Source organism: Equus caballus, chromosome 9 (assembly GCF_041296265.1).
Source record: "Equus caballus isolate H_3958 breed thoroughbred chromosome 9, TB-T2T, whole genome shotgun sequence".
Taxonomy (NCBI): Eukaryota; Metazoa; Chordata; class Mammalia; order Perissodactyla; family Equidae; genus Equus; species Equus caballus.
In genome coordinates, this window is record NC_091692.1 from 15,402,216 (window position 1) to 15,425,711 (window position 23,496).

The 23,496-nt window shown below is 40.8% G+C and overlaps 1 protein-coding gene and 1 long non-coding RNA gene across 11 annotated transcripts in view; one reads left to right on the top strand and one right to left on the bottom strand.

Annotated features, from left to right (window-relative positions):
• Positions 1-217: 217 nt before the first annotated feature.
• On the bottom strand, positions 218-23,246 carry LOC138915379 (uncharacterized). Its single transcript, XR_011421241.1, has 3 exons — positions 22,986-23,246; positions 17,065-17,146; positions 218-1,250 (listed from the first exon to the last, which is right to left on the bottom strand). It is a non-coding gene; the product is annotated as an uncharacterized lncRNA (long non-coding RNA).
• NCOA2 (nuclear receptor coactivator 2) overlaps positions 22,469-23,496 on the top strand; it is a 267,580-nt gene continuing 266,552 nt past the window's right edge. For 2 of the 10 annotated variants that reach the window (XM_070221451.1, XM_070221459.1), the window contains exon 1: positions 22,912-23,106. The gene's annotated coding sequence lies outside the window, so the exon portion shown is untranslated. Of the gene's footprint in view, positions 23,435-23,496 lie in introns of all 10 variants that reach the window. The other 8 variants (XM_014727956.3, XM_070221458.1, XM_070221446.1 and 5 more) reach the window with 7 other exon arrangements.

Here is a 23,496-nt window from a genome sequence, read left to right on the forward strand (position 1 = left end):
AATATGTGAATCAATTGGGGCACTCCTCTATATCTTTTAAATCAGAAATATATAAATAAAACTATCTTAGTGAATTGTAAAATTAGGTTGGGTCACTGCCATAGCTGTCAAAACTATGTAAAGAGTGGTTGGAACTAATAGACTGTCTGGAACATATTTTAATTAAAATTCACATACAAATCCATATATAAAATGTAGATTAGGCCATGTATTCTACATAGATTTATTGGTATTAAAATTACCTGAGCATTTTCAAGGCTTGAAATACACATAGCCCAAAGAACTAATAACTTCATTCATCACGAAAGACTAATTTGCTTCATGAGAGTATGGAAGAGGCGTTCACCACGTGAGAGCATTTTAGTACGACTGCTTTTCGCAAACTCGGTGCTTCTGCCTCTTGCTCCAGTGGAAGAGCTGCAGTAAGAAAAGCAACCGCTTTTGTGGTAATCCATAAGTAACATTAGCGCCACGTATATTATGATTCCAAACAGGCTGGGTCTATTTTTGTTTTATGTCGCGCTGTCCAGCATTTTCATTTGGTGGTGTCAAGAGAATGAAAAATGTGCTGTTTATAAAATGAAGTATTGAATTAACTTTGCATGTCACATCTTACAAAAACATTCTCAAAATGTAGCCACATACCTTCAAGTTCAACAGAAGAAGGTATATTGGAAAGGGATAGAAATAAATTATTTATTATACACGCATTAGAAAAATATTTATTTAGTTAAAAACAAAATACAAAATATAAGCAGAATTTCACAAACCAAAATTGAACTGCTATAGTTTTTAGCATCCTCAGCCAGTCTTTAATATACGAAACATAATTTTTATGTGTTGTAAATGGTAGATCAGAATAAACTTGTATTTTTGTAAGGTAGAGTTTAGAAAGTGTTTTAAAGTCATTTGCAACAATCCACTTTATTTGTTATTGACATAGAACTCCAACATACAGCTTCTTTTTTTAATAAGAAATATACAGTTTATTTGAACATTTATCAGTGGAGATCTCCATTTTTGGCCGGCTTTTAAAAATCCGTTTATTAATAAGAAATAAGATGGCATGGGGCTGGCCCCGTGGCCGAGTGATTAAGTTTGCACGCTCTGCTGCGGCAGCCCAGGGTTTCACCGGTTCGGATCCTGGGCGCGGACATGGTGCTGCTCATCAGGCCACGCTGAAGCTGTGTCCCACATGCCACAACTAGAAGGATCTGCAACTAAAAATATACACTATGTCCCAGGGGGATCTGGGGAGATAAAGCAGAGAAAAAAAGAATGGCAACAGTTGTTAGCTCAGGTGCCAATCTTAAGACAAAAAAAAAAAGAAAAACGATGGCAGATGAGATAGGGAAGAAAACATATCTATCAAAATCAACACACCTCCTCTTCTACTTCATTTCCTAGATTCTTTACTCTTTAATCCAATTAGCATTAGGCTGTGGAGTACGAAAAATAATCTGCACAATCATTACTCAATTAAGAGTGCTTTCTAATGACCTGGGTATCATCCTCCTCACTCTAGCATTAATACTTTCTCTTCCAGTTAGGAAACAAAAGAATTTTTTTTTTTAATTGAGTGAAAAGGATGACTTTAGTTTAGTTATAGATTATTAAAAGTAATCCTGGTGGCTGGCCCAGTGGCGTGGTGGTTAAGTTCACACACTCTGCTTCTGCGGCCTGGGGTCCATGGGTTTGGATCCCAGGCACAGACCTGCATACTGCTCATCAGGCCAAGCTGTGGCAGCATCCCACATATAAAACAGAGGAAGATGGGCACAGATGTTAGCTCAGCAACAATCTTCCTCAAGCAAAAAGAGGAAGATTGGCAACAGAGTTTAGCTCAGGACCAATCTTCCTCTCCAAAAATAAAAAGAAAAGTAATCCTGAACTGACGTGTGGTGACAGCAGACAGATCAGTGGTTGCCCTGAGTAAAGAAAGCGGTTGGGGAGGATCTGATGGAGGAGTTACAAAGGGCACAAAGAAAGTTCTGGAGGTGATGGAATGTTCACCGTCTTCATCCGGGTGATGGTTTCAAGGATATACACACACGTCAATGCTTATCCAATTTTACGCTTTTTTTTTTTGAGGAAGATCAGCCCTGAGCTGAGGTGATGTTACCCACCGCCAGTCCTCCTCTTTATGCTGAGGAAGACTGGCCTGGAGCTAACATCTGTGCTCATTGTCCTCTATTTTATATTCCGGATGCCCGCCACAGCATGGCTTGGTAAGGGGTGCGGTAAGTCGACACCGGGATCCGAACCGGGGAATGCTAGGCTGCTGAGGCGGAGTGCACACTCAACCACTGCGCCATCAGGCAGGCCCCAACTGCACACTTTAATCACATGTGATTTCTTGTGTGCCAATTATCCCTTAATAAAGGTATTAAAAAAAGTCGTTCTGCTGTAAAAGGAAAGGTGACTATTAAAGTAAAAGTAATTATCAAGTGACTGTGATTCTCCACCATTTTCCTCAAGAGGTAAGAGGTTTTCCTTTTTACCTCGTTTTATTTGCGATGTAAGTTAGAAAGTTTAGGAAAGCTTACTTAAGGCAAGCATAGTTTTCTATGTATTATTCAGCTCGCTCTCTGTTACAATTCATAGCTGCAACCTGCTGTCATTAAAAAATGCAAAAGCAAAGGGGTTAACCAAAAAAATTAAAAATGTACTAAAATCTTACACTGAGTTTACAAATCCTCTTTTGCTGATATCTTTATGATCTTGGTCTTTAATCCTTTTGTTCTTCAATTTGGTGCTTAAAATTTAAAACTTCGCATTTACTATTTTTTAGACTCCTCACTTACAATTAATTATGACTGTTTCACATTTCCCATTATTCATATTTAATCAATTTAAATTTCCGTGTCCTATAAGAAGAGAGCGAGATGTCAAACAGGATTCTTAAGGATGATTTTTACAACCATCACAATGTGGGGAGAAATTGCCCCTCACGTGTATCCAGTGGCTTTAGTCTAGAAAGCAGCATAAATTTAAAAATAAAAAAGGAAGAAAGAAAAGATGAAAGGGAGGAATGAAGGGAGAAGAAAGAAAGATGCATATTTTAAGTGGAATTGTAACACATTTATAGTACTCCTTTCTCATAGGGACACATGCAAGCAGCTCTGCTTAATTCAAAGGCTTGTCACCTTCTGGGGCAGCCACGCTCCCACGGCAGATAGAGAGCCTTCATCTGGCAGGAACAATCCCAGAGGCTGATGCCAGACTCACACACAGCCACCACACACACATTTTCATCAGGCTTCAAATACAAATGGAAGAACGGAGCCTGTTAGAGCATTGCAACAAAACATCTTAAAATTCTGCATTTCTGATTCCTCAGGGTAACCTGATTAGCATTACATGTAGCCTGACCCAGCCAAACCTGTTCTGACATAAGGCAGTAAAATTACAATTTGGGAGTTTTGAAATTGTTACTGTTTTGAAATGCAGAGAATCCAAAATGACTAAACATTGACGTCAACCACGATAAATTTGTAATTCTTCTTATGTTAGACTGAAAATCACACGAAACATATGTAGTCATTTCCCACAGTAAGTAACTGAAATATAGTGAAATCTTTTATTCTAGTCTTTTTTTTTTTAGCAAGTTAGTTCAGCATGTCCTTTGTTAGATTCCACAGAGACGGCATATTGCTTGCTGAGCAATTTGCCCTACAGAATAGTTGCGAAGCCCCCTCGCTCCAGGCCCACTACCAAGCTAATTCCTGTCTCCCATCATCACTGACAGTAGAACAGCTGGAAATTAAAGATTTCGAGGGGCCGGTGGCCAAGTGGTTAAGTTTGCGAGCTCCACCTTGGCGGCCCAGGGTTTCACTGGTTTGGATCCTGGGCGCAGACATGGCACCGCTCGTCAGGCCACGTTGAGGCAGCGTCCCACATACCACAACTAGAGGGACCCACAATTAATAATATACAACTCCGTGCTGGGGGAATTTGGGGAGAGAAAGCAGAAAAGAAAAAAAAAAAAGAAGACTGGCAACAGTTAGATCAGGTGCCAATCTTCAAAAAAAAATAAGAAATTAAAGATTTCGAGATACATTGCAATGTTTTCCTTAAAACACTTTTCTATATGTACAACAGCAAAAGTATTCTTAAAACTTGGAGGGGAAAAACATCACCTTCTTTGAGGGAAAAATATTATATACTTATCAACCTTGCATAAGAACTATGTTAATTTTCTCACTATTTTTCTCATATTTTTATGCCCTTGTAATCAGATATTAATGTATATTTTATTTAAAATATTAGGGACCAGCCCTGTAGCATAGTGGTTAAGTTCATGTGCTCCACTTCAGCAGCCTGGGGTTTGCAGGTTTGGATCCCAGGCACAGACCTACACACCGCTCATCAAGCCATGCTGTGGCAGCATCCCACATACAAAATAAAGGAAGATTGGCACAGATGTTAGGTCAGGGACAATCTTCCTCACCAAAAAAATGAAAAGATCTAAGGCCTTCCACTTTCACTGAAAGAGGTTTAGTGGGGGTAGATTTATGTAAACTGGTTCTTGTGGCATATATTTGTGACATTTGTCTATACCTAACTAAAAGTACCTAACATAGCAACGTGGAAAAGCCACAACACCCAGTTGTCCCCTGTCTGGTTTGACTTCCTATAAGGTGAATGTAAGCCAGCGGTTTGGCATCATGCTGAAGGAATCTCACATATATGTCATGGAATTTGGGGTCACAGCCTCCTCTCGTGGCATCTCTTTCCTACAGCCAACTTTCAGTAGAAATGGTTTCTCTGATAAGTTGAGAGAAATAGAACAGGGGCCAGAGACCGAGGGAAGGTGCACCTGGTTGTACAAATTATGGGCAATAACTACTCAACTTCCTATAACCTTGTCAGTTTGCAAGGGCTTTTAGGACATTCAAGCAGTAGATTATTTAGCTATTTGCTTGTTTTTTAGTACTAAAATGTGTAAATGACATGACACTATTTTGCTGACCAATGAAATTAATCCTTTCAAAAGAAAATTGATCTGAGATTGAATTAATTGCTTTTAAACAGAGGTGTAAGATTAACAAATGAAAAGAAGGTATTATACTTTACCCATTTGATTTTAATAAGGTATTCATGTGAATACTTCACTACTGCACTCAGATATAATTCTATACCTGATGATATTTTAATTTTCCTTTTCAAAGTAAAAGTTATATATTTAAAGATTCACATATCTCAGGTTAATTTTCATTTTATTTCTAGTTTTACTAGTTTCTCTGTTTTAATGAGATGCTCTCCATTTTTCCCACTGAAAACTGAAGGTATTTATTACCTTCAAGGCCACTTTTCAAAATATTAACACTGGATCTACCATCTAGTAGTATGTCAATAAACTCTAATTTTCAGTTGGGTGAGAAAATAAGGATGTCACATTAAATTGAGACCTTCACCATTTGACACAATATCGATTAACAGTATTCAAATAATCAGAATGTAAGACACACTGATTATAATTAAGGCTTTCTTCAATGGTTTAAAAGACAATTCAGAATTTTGCCGGGTCTCATCGTCACCACCATATTCATTCACCGTTCATCCCAGCTGCATTTATTGAGTTTACTACGTGCCACACACAGCACTAGGCACAAGAAATGAAAAGACAAATACATGTCTACTCGTGGACTCCGCTCTCCAGGAACCCACGTCAAATAATGTTGAATGGGTAGACAAAGGAGCCACGCACTGAAGCTTTCTAGTCAACAGCACGCCCGGTATTGGAGAGTTCTCCGTGCATGTCATTAACTTGAAGCAAGACCACATTTTCTACTGGTCTTTTAATCACTTCTTAGCTTATTTACTAGCGCCCATAACCAAGTCAATTTGAATTGATTTATTCAGTACAATTTCATGTAACTATATGAATGCTTTACAAAAATCAAACATAACGAGGTATAATACCTTCTCATCTATTAATCTCACAGTTCTATTTAAAAGCAGTTAATTTTTCTCTTGGGTTAGTTTTCTTTTAGTATGAATGCTTTCATGGATCATCAGAATTGCGTTATGTCATTTATACGTTTCGCTTGCTCTGACATACGTTCAGTATTTTGAAGAGCATGCTAGTTGGGCTTATCAGTCGTAACGGATGAGAATCACTGTCTATTTCCCAACCTGTTATTTCCCGGTAGGAAGTATTAGGTCATCTCTCTTCTCGGCCCAGAAGGCACAAATTATCCAAATATAGAGAAGAGTTTTTGCTGTGTACCTGGTATACGATTTTTTTCTCTGCCTAGATTTATTCCATGAAAAACACACTTGAAAGAGTCGAAGGAAATGGAGACATTGGTTCAGATAATTCTGGAAAACCCAGCTCCATTCACAGTTTTTCTTCTGATTGTGGCTTGGGCGTGGTGCTTGGTAGAGCAGGTGAGTTGTGGACCCAGACCCAGGCGAGAGAGCAGGCAGGCCTTTGAGAAATGCTCGCAGCCAGAGTGGCACCCAGGGCCCCTAGCGTTGTAAGGCCAGACCGGCTCTGGTGGGAGGGACCGCCCTCAGGGGCAGTGCAATCCTGGGGGAGGGTACGGGACTACCTTCCACATCTTCTCCATTGTTTTCTGAGTTAAAGGCACCGCCCAGTTGCTAAAAACCAGACTCTGAGGGCGTAAGCAAGGAAGATAGTGTGGGGGTTGCCCTTGAAGTTTAGGCTGGATAAGGAGGAAAGTGACGATTTGATTCGAGTGGACAGTGACAGGTAATAGAAGCAATTGGTTAATTGATTATAGGTTCCGATGGAGCGGACGGATGGCTGGAATTGAGACCACAAAAGGAGCGAGGTAAAAGAGAGTAGGAATGTGGAGGAATTGGGGTGGGGGCGAGGGGTTTAGAGCGGAGCCAGTTTAAGCTCTAGAGTCTAAAGTTCGGCCACAGGAGGGAGTGGCTGAAATGGTGATGGGCAGTCTTTAAAAGGGAGAACCAAGGTACCGAGGCCAGGGAGTGAGACTCTTAGAGATACGGTTCGAATTTAGGTGGAAATAACGAGACACGTCATCCTTAGCGCAAGGGTGCCTTGCAGGAAATGGGAGTGTTGACTGAATCACTGCTGTTGGTCGGGACTCATTATTGCCTGGGCTCCAGGAGATGCATTTCTGGCGTCACTTACTACCTACCTCAGCACACAGACGTTAACGTACAATTAGGGGTTCATTGGCTGAGATCTCTGTTTTATCTACATCCTTTCCAATTGTCCAAATAGAGCACGTGGAGCGTGACCCACGTCAACCCCATCACTCCTCCAGTTGCAGGCCACAGCAAGCCTTACATTTGAACACCTGGCCCACAGTGCAGGGTGGGGGTGGGGCAGCAAACTGGGGCCCATGAGGCCTTTTTTTACCACCCATGAGCTGGGAATGATTTGTACATTTTTAAATAGATTTTTTTAAAAATCAAAAGACGAATAATATTTTGTGAGAAATGAACATTATATGAAATTCAAACTTCAGTGGCCCTAAATAAAGTTTTATTGGAACATAGCCAGGCCCATTTGTTAGTACTGTGGATGGCTGCTCTCCCATGACAAGGGCAACAGTTGAGCATTTGGGACAAAGATCAGAATATTCACTATCCGGACCTTTACAGGAAAAGTTCACTGACCCCTGCTCTAAGCATTAAAATAATCCTTCATTCATTTATCCTTTCAAAACAAACTGTCAGCTGTGCATCCAGGGAGCCTCATTAAAAAATAAGATGTTAATCGCAGGAGAGACCATTGCACTGCTAAGAAAAGAGATTGGCAAATGGATGCAAGCAGAGGGAAGTGTTGGAGTGCATGGGTGCTCGCTCTGTTGCGGCTGTGGGACCAGAGTGTGCTGAACAGGACCACCTAGGACAGATCTGGGGGAGATGGCACCCAATTTAAACCCTAGTGCTACACATCATTAGCCAGTTACCTGGTTCCTGTGAGTCTCAGCTTATTATTCCATGAAGTGGGATAGAGTCATTATCTTACTGGGCGGATGATGTGATAACCTTTACAAAGGAGCCTGTATGGAGCAGAGCTTCAGTGAGTGTTAATTTCTTTCCCCCTCTTTAGCAGTGAGATCTCAGGAAAGAGTGAATTACAGCCTACATCAACCAAGAGACCATCCAACACACTGCAGCAGTAGGAGAAAAAATTTTTTTCATCTTACAATCTCTGCACTTTAGAGGATTCAATTCAATGAGAAACTATAAAGAAATCTCAGCCTTTACACGGAGCCAAGCAGAAGGAATTAAGGCAGTGTGGGGTTGAAACGCTGCACTGGAATATGAATATCTCCAATTAGGAGGCAGTTAATACATTAGAGTACAGCTATCAGATCAAATATTGTATAGCTATCAAAAGAAAAGTAACAACTTCAGGGACCGGCCTGGTGGCCAGCGGTTAAGTGCACACATTCTGCTTCAGTGGCTGGGGTTCGCTGGTTTGGATCCCGGTGCGAACATGGCACCGTTTGGCAAGCCATGCTGTGGCAGGCGTCCCACATGTAAAGCAGAGGAAGATGGGCACAGATGTTAGCTCAGGGCCAGTCTTCCTCAGCAAAAAGGGGAAGATTGGCAGCAGATGTTAGCTCAGGGCTAATCTTCCTCAAAAAAAAAAAAAAAGAATAGTAAGGAATAAAAAGTATAGGAACATTTTTTTTTATTTGAGGAAGCTCAGCTCTGAGCTGACATCTGCCAATTCTCCTATTTTTGCTGAGGAAGACTGGCCCTGAGCTAACATCCATGCCCATCTTCCTCTACTTTCTATGTGGGACGCCTACCACAGCATGGCTTGCCAAGCGGTGCCATGGCCACACCTGGGATCTGAACCGGGGAACCCTGGGCCACCAAAGGGGAATGTGCACACTTAACCACTGTGCCACCAGGCCGTCCCCAAAAGTACAGGAACTTTTTGAAAAAAGTTTTATTGAGATATAATTCACATACCAGGACTTGAGCTCTTAAGACAAAACAGGAGACTTCAAAAAGATCTGGACTTGCATTGGGACCTTCAGGCTGCCCCCACGCTGAGCCCGGAGGTGTGTGTATTTAGTCTTTTAGAGAAATCCTGCAAGAAGCACTAATTTCATTCAAGCTCTCAAGTCCCTCATTTTGCATATAAGGAAATTGAGGCCCAGAGAAGTGAAGAGACTTGCCTAAGGAGGTACAGCAAGTTAGTAGCAAAGGAACCAGAACATCAGGCTTCAAGTTTAAATAATACATCTAAACGTACCAGTTGTTTAACGTCTCTCTTCTTTTCTTCTCATCCACATTCACTTACAGTTTTTATGCTGTGGCAATGATAGCATAGACACAAATTTGGGGACGACTAATTCTTTAAAACAGTTTTTCTTCTCTCAAGTTCCATTGTGTCAACTTTTAGTCTTTACGTTTTTCTCTCAGTCTGTATATTCAATACATTTGCTGTATTTGTGAGCCTGTGGAGTATTTTTGTTAAAATCCCAACAAAACTCAAAGGGCCCTTTTATTAGCCTTTGTTGGAATCTCTGACCTCAGTTTTAAATTTAAATTTAAAATTCTTTCCTCTTCAAAGTTTGCCTCTTTAGAAAGTACTTATATTGGGGCTGGCCCAGTGGCGCAGCGGTTAAGTGCCCACATACTGCTTTGGCGGCCTGGGGTTCACCGGTTGGAATCCCAGGTTCGGACATGGCACTGCTTGGCAAGCCATGCTGTGGTAGGCGTCCCACATATAAAATAGAGGAAGATGGGCACGGATGGCAGCTCAGGGCTAGTCTTCCTCAAAAAAAAAAAAAAACAAATACTTATAGGGGCTGGCCCAATGGCATAGTGGTTAAATTTCCATGCTCTGCTTCAGCAGCCCAAGGTTTGCTGGTTTGGATCCTGGGCACCGACATACATACTACTCATCAAGCCATGCTGTGGTGGCATCCCACATAGAAGAACTAGAAGGACTTACAACTAGGATACACAACTATGTAGTGGGGCTTTGGGGAGGAAAAAGCAGGAAAAAAAAAAAAAGAGGAAGATTGGCAACAGATGTTAGCTCAGGGCCAATCTTCCTCACCAAAAAAAGAGAAAGAAACAAAGTGCTTACAATCTTTCCTCCTAATTTTTCAAGACAATAGATATTTTAAAAAATACTTTGCTCTCCAGCCTCCTGAAGGAAGAGCTGGCTCCTCTTAAACTCCCAGCCCCTTCTCCCCAACAAAGAATCCTCTGCCACAGGTCATTACAGATACTAGTTTTCTTCTTTCTTGGCTCCTTAGAAACTGCCACCAGTTACCTCTATCTTACCATAGCAGTTCTCAACCTCTCCTGCACTTTAAAATCACCTGGGGGCTCATAATTTATTTTTGCTAAGATGGGGACATAATTCTCATCTTCAATCAGGATGGATCACTTCTCCCTTGGATGAATAGATGAAAACGAATGCATTTTTCTAAGGATATTTTTGTTATAAAATAAGTCCAGTTGGGAAATGGAAAGATCTGACCTTTGCCAAAGGAGTGTCATTTGGAGCTGGCAAGAGGAAGTGTTTTTTTGGACAGGACCACTGAAATTATACAATCAACTGTTCTCATTCATTCATTTATTATTTATTCATTAAAAACCTGCACTGTGCCAGACGCCAGAGATTTACATATACTCCCCGCTTTCACGGGGCTTACAATACAGTGGTAAGAAAAAAAAGGCTTCAGGAAATATGGTGACGTGCCATATGTGCCACCATAGAGGCAGGTGTGGGCTTCCTCTGAAGAAGGAATGTGTTAAAATCTAATTTCAAGCACATTAATAGAATATGTTTGTATCGCATTATCTCTAAATCGAACTTAGAAAATAATAATTCATGTTTAATTGAAAGTAAAGAAAATAAGATGTAGACAAACACCGTAGTTATATCAATAGCAAATGGGAAGTTGTTTGAAATTGAGGTCAAATCTGATGGTACCTTGAAATGACAAATGAAAACTGATTAAACATTTGTGTAAAAGATGAAAAAAACTCATTTTGATAGATGATGCTTAAATCATTCAGAATTATAGGAAAAGATACTTACAGAGATAGATTAAAAGTAAATAAGCAATAAAAATATGTAAGAAAGAGCCAATAGGACAGACCAAGAATAGAATAGAAATAATTCATAGGGAGTCCGGCCCCGTGGCCGAGTGGTTAAGTTCGCACGCTCCACTTTGGTGGCCCAGGGTTTCGCTGGTTCGGATCCTGGACGCAGACATGGCCCTGCTCATCAGGCCATGCTGAGGCAGCATCCCACATGCCACTGGTAGAGGGTCCCACAACTAAAAATATACACAACTATGTACCAGGGGGCTTGGGGAGAAAAAGGAAAAATAAATCTTTAAAAAAAATTATAAAGAAATACTTTGTAGGGAACGGAAAAAGAGCAAGAAAAAGAAAGTAAAAGAGTGTCTTATGAAGAAAGCATAATCATTCCAAAATAAAGTTAGAATGTAGTTAAGAACATCACAAGTTAATGATATGTTAAAGGGAAGAAAAAAAAGGCAAATTTAAAAGAAAACAGATTATGCATAATAGCACTGTACTTAAAATAGATACTGTTACAAAAAGTCACTTACTATTTATTTAAAACATGCTATATGATATATCATTTCGGTTCATTTAAAAACATTATTTTAGGAGTGAGAAAACTGAGAATAAAAACTTTTTAAAGAATTGCAAAAACGTCCCTACTTAAAATTTAACATATGATAAACGTAAGTAAAAATCAAGAAAAAGCCAAGAATGAAATCAAGCCAAATGCACTGGGAGAATTTCCGCAGTAAAGAAGCTGGATATCTTGTTCTTTATAAAATCCTAGAAAATTCCACTATACTATAAAGAAATGTTGAAATTATGCCATAGGGATCTAAAACTTCTCAGCTTGGCACCGACAGCCCATTGTGTACACGGATGGAAAGCACGCTGAACACAGCAGTCACTTGGGTACCACACATCTACCACATTGCTGAGAGGATGCCTATAACCAATACTAATTTATGAATGATTTTTTTTTTTTGCATTTAGAGCAAGTTTATTTAAACTACTATATTGCTAATAGAGTACTAGATTTTTGGTCACAAAAGAAAGTCGAGTTGGGCTGTTGTAACTACTGTTTCAGCACTATGTATATTCTTTTATAAAATGTAGCAAAGAGATAGTGCTCCTTGGCAAACGTGTCCATGCTGGTAGTTTTGGCGGAAGCACTGCATGCAGGGAAGGCGCATCCATAGCTAGTGTCTATTCCAGTAAGAGCAAAATGCTGCCCCTTCCGTGATGGAAGTGGCCAATGTAATCAACCTGCCACCGGGTGGCTGACTGATCACCCTGAAGAATGGTGCCATATTTGAGACTCAGGATGGGTCTCTGCTGCTGGCAGATTCGGCCCTCAGTGGTGGCCATAGCTGGGTTGGCCTTAGCGAATGGAAGTCCATGTTGCCACTGTGACCACATTGTTCATGAGCGCATTGGGTGATGACAAGAGTTGCTGGGGAAAGAGATGGACTGGTAGCCGCAGAACAGCTTATCCTATCCACCATTATGGTAGTTCACACAGCATTGCTTCTGATCAAGGAACTCACTTCATGGCAAATGAAGTGGAGCAACGGGTCCATGCTCATAGAATTCACTGCTCTTATCATCTTACCCACCATCCTGAAGCAGTTGGCTTGATAGAATGGTGGAATGGCCTTTTGAAGGCTCAGTTATATAATCAGTTAGGTGGCGCTATCTTGCAGGGCTGGGGCAAGGTTCTCCAGGAGCCTGTATATGCTCTAACTTGGGGTCCAATATCCTGTGCTGTTTCTCCCATAGCCAGAATTCACAGGTCCAAGAATTAAGGGGTGGAAATGGAAGTGGCACCCTCACTGATACTTTTTGCATTCTCTCCCTGTGACCTTATGCTCTGTTGGTCGAGAGGTCTTAGTTCCAAAGGGGAGAATGCTTCCACTGGGAGACGCAGCAATGATTCCATTAACTGGAAGTTAAGATTGCCACCTGGCCACTTTGGGCTTCTCATGCCTCTGAATTAACAGGCAAAGAAGGGAGTTACTGTACTGGCTGGGGTGATTGATCCTGACTACCAGAGGAAAATTGGGCTGCTACTACACAATGGAGGTAAGGAAGGGCATGTCTGGAATTCAGGAGATCCCTCAGGGCTTCTCGTCGTACCACACCCTGGATTAAAGTCAATGGAAAACTACAACCATCTAATGCAGGCAGGGCTACTAATGGCCCAGACGCTTCATGAATGAAGGTTTAGGTCACCTTACTGGGTAAACAACTATAACCAGCCAAGTTGCTTGCTGAGGGCAAAAGGAATACGGAATGGGTAGTAGAAGAAGGTAGTCATAAATACCAACTATGACTATGTGCCAGTTAAGAAATGAGGACTGTAATTTTATAAATATTTCTTCCTTATTTCGTTATGAATATGCTTGTGTATATACATATGTATCTATCTATATCTATCTATATCTATCTGTCTTTGTTTTCTTCCCTCCCGTATCCCCTTATCATGTAACACAAGATGTGTTGACTTTACATCAGAGTATTTAAATTACAGGATATCAAGGAGAAGGGTGAACATTACCCAAAGACTTTGCCCTCTCTACTAGGGAAAGAATTGGTGTGCTCTCAGTTGCACACTGGATCCTTGTATCACATTAGGTGCAAGTATGACTTTGTCACTGTCTTTATTTGGAAATTAAGTATGGTTTAAGGAGATGTGTATGAATGTCAGGTTGATAAGCAGCAGACTGTGACAATTAATTTTACATGTCAACTTGGCTAGGCTATGGTGCCCAGCTGTTTGGTCAAACACCAGTCTAGATGTTGCTGTGAAAGTATTTTTTAGATGTGATTAACATTTCAATCAGTAGATGTTGAGTAAAGCAGATGACCCTTCATAATGTGGGTGGGCCACATCCAATCAGCTGAGGGCATTAAGAGAAAAGACTGAAGTTCCCCCCAGAAGGAAGAGAATTCTGTCTCCAGACTGCCTTCAGACTCAAGGCTGCAACAACAACTTCTGCTAGGCTGGCCCACCCTGCAAATTTTGGATTTATCAGCTCCCACAATCACACGAGCCAATTCCTTAAATTTAATCTCTCTCTCTCTCTCAAAAAAAAATATATATACATATATTTTGTGTATATATATATATATATATATAAATATATCTCCTATTAGGGAATTGCAATCCTAGGTAATATCACAAAGAAGAAATACGTTACCAATATCTATGAAGATGGGATTCCAAATGCACCCCAATTATAGACTAAAGCCTCTGTTACATTTGGTAAAATTTTGTCCTTTGTCATAAGGCCACCGTAAACTGATACTGAGTCCTTGGAGTTAAGATGGTAAATCAAAATTACTTGTAGATAAAATACACTTTGGTCTCAAAGTTATATTTGCACAAACGTATAGCGGTAGCGGTGGGCTGGCACTTGTCTCCTAACCAGGGCTCTGCAAAGCGCGGGCCGGGTGGCTTGTAGAGGTGCTGGCCTTCCGGTGGTGATCACCAACACTCAGACCAGTAGTGCTTCATTCGAACCAGGAAATATTTTAACCTTGATTGCTGGGACAAATTCCCCTAATTTACATTCTGCAACCCCCTTGTTCACTAATTTCACTGAATGTTATAAAATGTAAATATTTATCACATCTAAGGGTTTTCTTAGCCACATTCAATCATTCATTCAACAGATAGTCACCAGAGCCGCATCCTCTGTAAATTCCATTAAGATAGGAGTGTCGTCTGTTTTGCTCAGTCGTGGGTCTCCAGTGCTGAGAATAATACCTTGCACAGAATAGGAGCTCAATAAATTTGTTAAACTAATAAATGGAAAGAAGCATATCCAATACCACTGGTAATAATTTGTGCATTATCTTCTGCACTTCGTGTCCAAAGGTTGTTAATAAATGCTCCTTAGCTGTGAATATAACAAATCCTTTAATAACTATTAGCTATGGCAAAAGGCTTTTTTAAAAAGCCATGTTTTTGGGAAAAGCTTTGAAGTCTTAGATGAAAAGTACAGGCAATCCTCATGGTTTTATTTCAAAAGTTCACTTTTTCATTGATTGGTTGTGAGGCAGAACATATTTTCCTACGGAAACAAGGTTTTGCAAGGAGTTTAGATTCTTAGAGCTGCACTCCCAAAACCTGTGACATTCAAAATCGTAATAGCACATAACCATCAGGTGTGTGTTTCTTCAGAAAATCAGAACTGAATCTGCTGTCCTTGGGGAGGGACTCTGCTGAGCATGTCTAGGTTAGAAGGGTGAGTCTTAGGGTAATGGGGTTGCCCTGCAGAAGCGTACTCAGAATGACCTGGCTTGGTGCCGTATCTTGGAGCTGGCAGCAGGAGTTCCAGAGTGAGGGAAAGCCACTCGAGGTGAGGACTCAGCTAGGAGGAAATGGTGATACTGTAAATGAAACCACTGTGAAGAGGGGGAAAGAAACAGCTGTATAGCCTGTAATGAGGCGGGGAGAAGGAAACAGGGGTGGGAAAAACTCTGGGCGGAGGCAGAAAGAGAAGGGAGTTCCAATCGTAGATGGTTGGTTGGCCATGCGTAAATCAGGGACTGAGGGAACTAGAAAAAACCCCGCATTAGTAATTTACTTTAACACTTAGTTTAAAAGAAAAACGAGGTCTAAATATGGGCTTTTGTTGTTTTGTAATGAAAGAATGTCCTTAAGTAAATTTTTTTTTTTTGAGGAAGATTAGCCCTGAGCTAACATCCGCTGCCAATCCTCCTCTTTTTGCTGAGGAAGACGGGCCCTGAGCTAAGATCAGTGCCCATCTTCCTCTACTTTATATGTGGGACGCCTGCCACAGCATGGCTTAATAAGTGGTACATAGGTTTGTGTCCAGGATCTGAACTGGTGAACCCCAGGCCGCCGAAGCAGAACATGCGAACTTAACTGCTGCACCACCAGGCCAGCCCCTAGATTCTATTTTCTCTTCTTCTTCTTCTTCTTCTCCCCAAAGCCCCCCAGTACACAGTTGTATATTCTAGTTGTAGGTCCTTCTAGTTGAGCTATGTGGGACATCGCCTCAGCACGGCCTGACAAGCGGTGCTAGGTCTGTGCCCAGGATCCGAACCAGCGAAACCCTGGGCTGCCTAAGAGGAGTGCATGAATGCAACCATTTGGCCATGGGCTGGCTGCTCCTTGATTCTACTTTTAACAGACACTTTTATTTTGGAGTTGTTCAAGATAAACATAAGAAAAAGGAGAATTGTAGGAAAAATGTCACTACTTCTTAAATTGATTATATTTGTACATACATATGCATTTTTTAATTATTATTTGTACTTATACTAAAACTAAACAAACTTTATTGGAACCTGTATGTACTCATGCTATGTAAAGTAATATTTTAGGAGGCCACTGTACTAAAATCTGTGCGGGATATTAAGAAATCTCAAATATGATCACCATCTTCAAGGAGCTTGCAGTCTAGTTAGGGCTACATCAGTAAATGCATACAACAATAACACTTTTCAAGTTGAAGTATGATATACCTAGGGTCACAAGTCACGCGTATACCTTGAATGAGGTGTACACGAAATCCTTCATGAAATGAACTCACCCATGTAACTGCCAATCAGATGAGAAAGAGAATATTCTCAGCATCCCGAAATCTCCCTCAGGTGCCTCCCAGGCACCACCTACCCCACAAAAGGTAACAACTGTCCTGGTTATCTATCACTACTGATTAGTTTTGTCTGTCTTTGAACTTTATGTAAATGACATCACACAATAGTAGTCTTTCAAATCTGGCTCCTTTTACTCAAGATTATTTTTATATTGTTCATCCATGTTATTGCATGGAGCCAGAGTCTGTCCATTTTCATTTCAATATAGTATTCCATTGAGCAGAAACACAATAATTTATGCATTCTTCTGTTAGGAACTCTACTGGATATATACTTAGGAGTGGAATTATTGGGTCATAAAGCAGACACACTCAGCTTTAATGGATATTGCCAAACAGCTTTTCAATTTACATTTTAAGTTTTCATTTTCTAATTGTTTCTAATATGTAGAAATGCGATTGAATTTTGTATACTGACCTTTCATTTCAGAGATTTTCTTAAATTTAATTCCAAAGGTTTGTTGATTCTTTTGGATTTTATACATTAACGTTCATACCATCTGCAAATAATGACAGTTATATTTCTTCCTTAGCAGTAGTTATAGCATTTTAAAAGAAATCATATCAGCTAGATTCTCTCGTAGAATGCTGAATACAAACAGTAATAGTGGCAATTGTATTCCCAATTCTCTTTTCCAGTCTCAGGGAGAAGCTGTCAATGTTTCACCATTGAGTATTACATTCGTTATAGGCTTTTTGTAGATACACTTCATTATATTGGGGGAACTTCTCTCCTACTCCATTTTTTAAAATGCCAATAGTACTTTGTTCAGGTATAATTTATAGATAGCAAAATACACAAATCCAAAGTGTATAAGTCAATAAATTTGATGAACCATAATCCAAATGTAACCATCAGCCAGATTAATATTCTCTTAGGTAAACACTTAGTAGAACTTTAGGGTCACATGGTAAGTGTATGGTTAACTTTATGAGGAAGTGCCACACTGTTCTCCAAAGTGGTTGTATATTCCTGCCAGCAATGAGTGAGTGTTCCAATTGCTTCACATTCTTGCCAATACTAGGTATTGTCAGCCTTTATCATTTTAGCCATTTTAACCCCTGAGCTAACATCTGTTGCCAATCTCCCTCTTTTTTCCTGAGGAAGATTGTTCTTCAGCTAACATCTGGGACAATCTTCCTCTATTTTGTATGTGGGATGTTGCCACAGCATGGCTTTGATGAGTGATGTATGTCCACGCCTGGGATCTGAACCCATGAACCTGAGCTGCCCAGGCAGAGCGCATTGAACTTAACCACTACGCCACTAGGCTGGCCCCCATTCACATACTTTTTATAAAGTGCCTTTTCAATTCTTTTGTCCATCTTGCTATTGGGTTGTTTGTCTTTTTATTATTAATTTGGAGGTGTTCGTTACTTACTCTGGATACAGTTACTTTGCCCAATAAGTGCATCGAAAATATGTTCTCCTGATCTGTCAACTGCCTTTTCACTTCCTTAGTGGCACTTTTTTGATAAGAAGTTTATAATTTTAGTAAAGTCCAATTTATCATTTATTTTTCTTTTCTGATTAGTGTCTTTCATGTCCTATTTAAAAAATCTTTGGGACCAGCTCCAGTGGCCTAGTGGTTAAGTTTGGCATGCTTCACTTCCGTGGCCACGTTTGGTTTCTGGGCGCAGACCTACACCATTCACCTAGTGATGGCCATGATGTGGCAGTGGCTCATAAGCAAAAAGAGGAAGATTGGCAACAGATGTTAGCTCAGGGTGAATTTTCCTCAGCAAAAAACCCAAAGAAACCCCAAAAACTTTGACCACCCCAAAGTTGTAAATGTATTTATTAGCCCATGTTTTCTTCTAGGAAGTTTATAGTTTTAGCTTTTAACATTTAAGTCTATGATCCATCTCTAATTCATTCTTGTGTATGGTGTGAGGTGGGATCATTTTCTCCATACTGATATCTAGTTGTTCCAGTACTATTTATTGACCAGATTTTCCTTTCTCCATTGAATTTCTTTGACGATTTTGTAAAAAATCAATTGACTGTAAATTTGTGGGTCTATTTCTGGACTCTCTATTCTGTTCATTGATCTACTTGTCTGTTCTTACAGTGCCTTAATTATTGTAGCCCTATAGTCAGTACTGAAATCAGTAATGTAAGTTACCTAACCTGTTCTTCTTCATGTTTGCCTTGGTTGTTTTAGATAATATGTATTTCCATACAAATTTTAGAATTAGCAGTTCAATTATCACTAAAAAGTCCTGCTAGGATTTTGATTGCGATTGTAATGAATCCATAGATCAATTTGGGAAGAACTGAATCTTAACTATATTGAGTCTACCCATCTCTCCTTTTAATTAGGCCTTTGTGAATTTCTATCAGCAATGTTTTTAGTTTTCAATGTAGAAATCTTGCACATCTTTTATTAAATATATTTCTAAGTAGTTGATGTTTTTTATGTGCTTGCAAATGACCTTTTAACAAACTTCATTTTCCAATTGTTTCTCACTAATATACAGAAATATAATTGATTTCTGTGTGTTGACTTTGTACCCTGTGAGCTTACATTCATTGTGATATAGATTCTTTTGAATTTTATATGTCTGAAATCACATAATCAGTGAATAAAGATGGTTTTACTTCCTTCCTTTTCATTTTCCTGCCTTATTGTACTGGATGGGATTTTCAGAGAGGCTAAACAAACTGCTTAAGTTCATATAGTTATTAAGAGCCAAGATCGAAACTCATGCCAGTCTGATTCCAGAACACCCTAGAATGAGTGAGGGTGTATTATGTATTTTGTGTCTATTTTTGTTTAAGAAGATATGGCTACAAAAAATATTTAGGGTCTTACTGAAGAGAGTCTTGAATATAAAGGATTTGAACTGTATTCTGTAGGCAATGAAGGATTATTAAGTGTTTTCAGGTGGGAACGTAATAGAATAAAAGCGGGAATATGAACTCTGTGACAGTGTGCAGTGTGGTTTGAAGGGAACCACTTATTCATTCATTTCATGATCATTTATTGAGCATGTACTATGTTCGAGGAATGATTATGGGTCCTGAGGAAGTAAAGATGAAGATAATGCTTAAAGTAGTAGAGATGTTCAGTGATGGAGAACAGACTCCAAGCACAATCTGTTGGCCATGCTGCAAAGCCAGCTGTACGATCCTGCACAGGCCAACTGCTCTGAATCTCAGGTTTCTCAGATGTAAAGTAGAAATAATAATACATATTATGGCTACTTTGATTAGAAATAAAAATACATGCAACATGCTTGACCTGTATTAGACACATCTATGGTAGCTATACTATTTAAGGGATTTGGAGAGAAGCAAAACATAAAAATAAAACATTTCATCAAATAGCTGCTTTGTTCAATAATCAAATTTCCAGACAAATGTTTTAACTGATTCCCCTCCCAATGATTACATTTTTGGTAGAATGTACTATAGGTTTTACTTTTGTGATTTGAGAATGCACCAAAATAGAGATAACTTTGCTACACACAGATCTAGTCAACATAATAAGATGCCCTTACATCTGTATAAAGAGCAGGACAGTTAACAAAGAACATTTATGTACATCATTTTTGTTGAGTCTTGCAATAATTATACAGATGAGGAAACTGAGCTATTTAGTGACTTGTCTAAGGTCACAAAGTAGTAAAGCCCAGTTCATAGTTTTATTTCCCTATCTTCTATAGCTCTGTTTACCATCCCGTGTTACCTGTCATTATATTATAATGCATGCTAGTAGTGTTAATAATACAAAAATGGTATCAAACCTCCCAATGTTATGTAGTTTATGTATAAAATATCTTGAAATTTAATGGAGAAGGCAGACAAAATAGAATTTCTTGCCTTATAGTATTCACATATTCTGATTATCTTAGGCACATTATTAAATATATAAATTATCATTTTCTTTACTACTTTATGTTGCATTTATGATTCAGCTGACATTTCCTTTCGGTTTGTCTACTTGCCTAATCATCCATGGTCTGTCAAGTTTCTGCTTCTACTAAATTTCAATAATTTCCTTCCCCTTTATGATTTCACCCACATTTTTTCTTTATTGGGTTGTCCTCTGTTGGTAATATACCCAGTTCCTATATCTTTGCTTTTTTTTTCTTTGACTGCATCTAGTCAACTTAATTACTGACTTTTCTTCCTTTTCATCTTACATTATGACAGTGATAATTTATTAATAATTATGGCTAGTTTATGTTAACTATTCTGAGGTCTCACAGAAATCTAAGTTCTTTCAAAACGCTGAGAACATTGTTTATAAACATGTTATATGAGCAAGGTATCGGAGGGTGAGGTGGGGGAGGTGACGGGGGATTGGGCCACATACTATTGCTTACATTTTATATATTCAGTTAAATAACAAACATTATGTGAGACCTTGTTAGGAGCCATGGCATGTAAAAACAAGAACAAGACATGGTCCTGGGCCCTGAGTAGCTTAAAATCTATTGAGAGAAAGACAAATGTATAAACTTCAGTACAAGACAGAATATGATTATAATGATGGCACGAAGTGCTGAGGGAGCCCAGAGACCGTCCTAGAGAGCAGAAGTTACATGATTCCTCAAGGTTCCAGGCAAGCGAGGAGCAGCTGGACATGGAACTCATTATGGTATGCTGTCAGATTTTTTTATTTGTTTTATTTTTGTAGGAACAGTTGTGTATCTTGGGCATGTAGCAAGTTTTATTGAGTAATATGGAAACGCAATGCGGAGTCATTTATTTGCACCGATATCATGGGTGCTTTTTGAAAAGTGTGAAATCTACTGTTGCACAGGACTGATGGACTCTGGACTTCTGCCACAAAAGGACAGAAAGCAAGAAGGAGAATTTTTTTTTTTTTTTATCACAAGTCGCAATTGGGGGGCAGGAGGTGGACAGCAAAGAAAATCAGAGTCCAGCAATGTGCCAGACCTCAGGGGACTACTACCTGATTCTAGGAACACAATGCTCTAGCACGAGTGGAAGACAGGCCATAACAAACCCCTCCATTTCCCGTTTCTCCCCATTTTTCGCAGAGCTTTGAGTTTTCAGGGAACATAATTTTGGTATGCCAGAGAATTAAAATAATCTTTAAAAATTTACTAAATGACTACGTGGTCAATGCAAACATTTCAAACACCATAGTTAAGTGTACAAAATAAAAGTGAAAGTACCCCATTACACACTCACTTATTATAATCCCCAGTGCTAAGACTTGTTATAGCCTTCCGAACATTTTCGATCCACAAACACACACACACACGTATACACACATATATTTTTTCTTTCCCCAAATAAAATTGGTAGTATTCCCACAAATTTGAGGTGAAAGACACCATTAAAAGCGTGGGCTTTGGAGCCCACCGGAACTAAGCTCAAATCCTCTCCAGCTTCCGGGCTGGATGACCCTAGACAAATTACTTTACTTAAGCTTCAATTTTTTGTGAAGGATAAAAACGGTCATCGCTTTGTAAGGCTTGAGGATCAAAACCTATAGCGTATCTAAATCATTTAGCCCAGCGCCAGACACATAGTAAGTGTTCAATAAACATTATGATTGTCTACGGCAAGTTACCTTTCTCATTATGAGACTAAAAATAAGGAAATTTGTTAAACAAGCCTTATTTTTCCGACTAATTACGTATATACAAGTTGGGAAGAACTTGCTTTTGCAAAGCATAAAAGGGACCCAAGTAACATTTAAACGAGGGTTCTCCTCGAATTTTTGGTGGAAGCCTCCTGCGTCCCCCAACTCCACTTCTTGATGTCTAGAAAGTGGACTTTCCAATAAAAAAAACTTCTGTGGCTCACGTCGGGAGGGGAAAGCTCCACCAGGTTAGGTTTCACACAGTGTGCACTTTTGCTTTATCATGCCGTTGCCGGGAGGCACCCCCATAAGCTCGCCTCCCACAGGCGCGCCCCTCCATCCCCTCTCCAGACGCGGCTGCAACAGGAGAAGCCCATGCTCGTAGGAACCGAGGGAGACCTGATGGACTGGGGGCGCCTCCAGGGCGCAGCGGCCGGCGCGGGCGTGTGAGGTGCGCCCTCGGGGTGCAGGCTGCTGGCGGTGGGGCCCGGCCGGAGCGCGGGCGGCAGGCTCCTCCCGGGAGAACCTGGCGCTCGGCTCTCCCCAGTCTCCGTCCGGGGCATCTTCCTCGCGGTGTGCAGCCCCCAAGATCTCGCTGCCTCCACTCTGCAGCACCAGCCTGTCCCATCCGCTCGCTTTCTTTTTTGGCACTGCCCTTTGCCCTCCCATGGAGTCATCTGTTTACTCTCTCTTCACTTCCAGTCACCCATAGGTCACCCTCCCTCTACCACAGTCACCCATTTTGTCCCCTCTCCCTTCTCCCCTCACTCTTCACCTCTTCCCGGGTCGCCTTCTTAGAGGACTCCGCCGACGGAGATGCTGCGGACCCCGCGGCCAGGGCCAGCTCTCGGGAGAACCCTCCGTCCACCTTTGCCCCCTCCCCGGGGGCGCGGGAGGCAAGTTTCCGCCCCGTCCTTTCCCCAGTGACAGGACTTGGCGGCGGCCACGGCCAGGGAGGCGGAGGGAGGGACGGCCTGGCTCCCGAGCCCCCTCCCCTGCTCGCGAGCTCGCGCGGTCTGTCTCTCTCCGCAAGTGCGGAGACGCGGAGGAGGAGGAGGAGGAGGAGGAGGAGGAGGGAGTTGGGGGAGGATCTCCATTGAAATAAACAACCAGGCAGCAGTTATTAACACGGGAACATGGCGGCCGCAGCCTCAGCCACAGCTTCGGCGGCGAAGGTCAGCGCCGACGGCAGCCGGCACCTGACGGCGTGACCGACCCGAGCCGGTAACCGCGCCTTCCCTGGGGGCCGCGAGGGCGGGCGGGAGGCGCGCGGCGGGCGGGGGGCG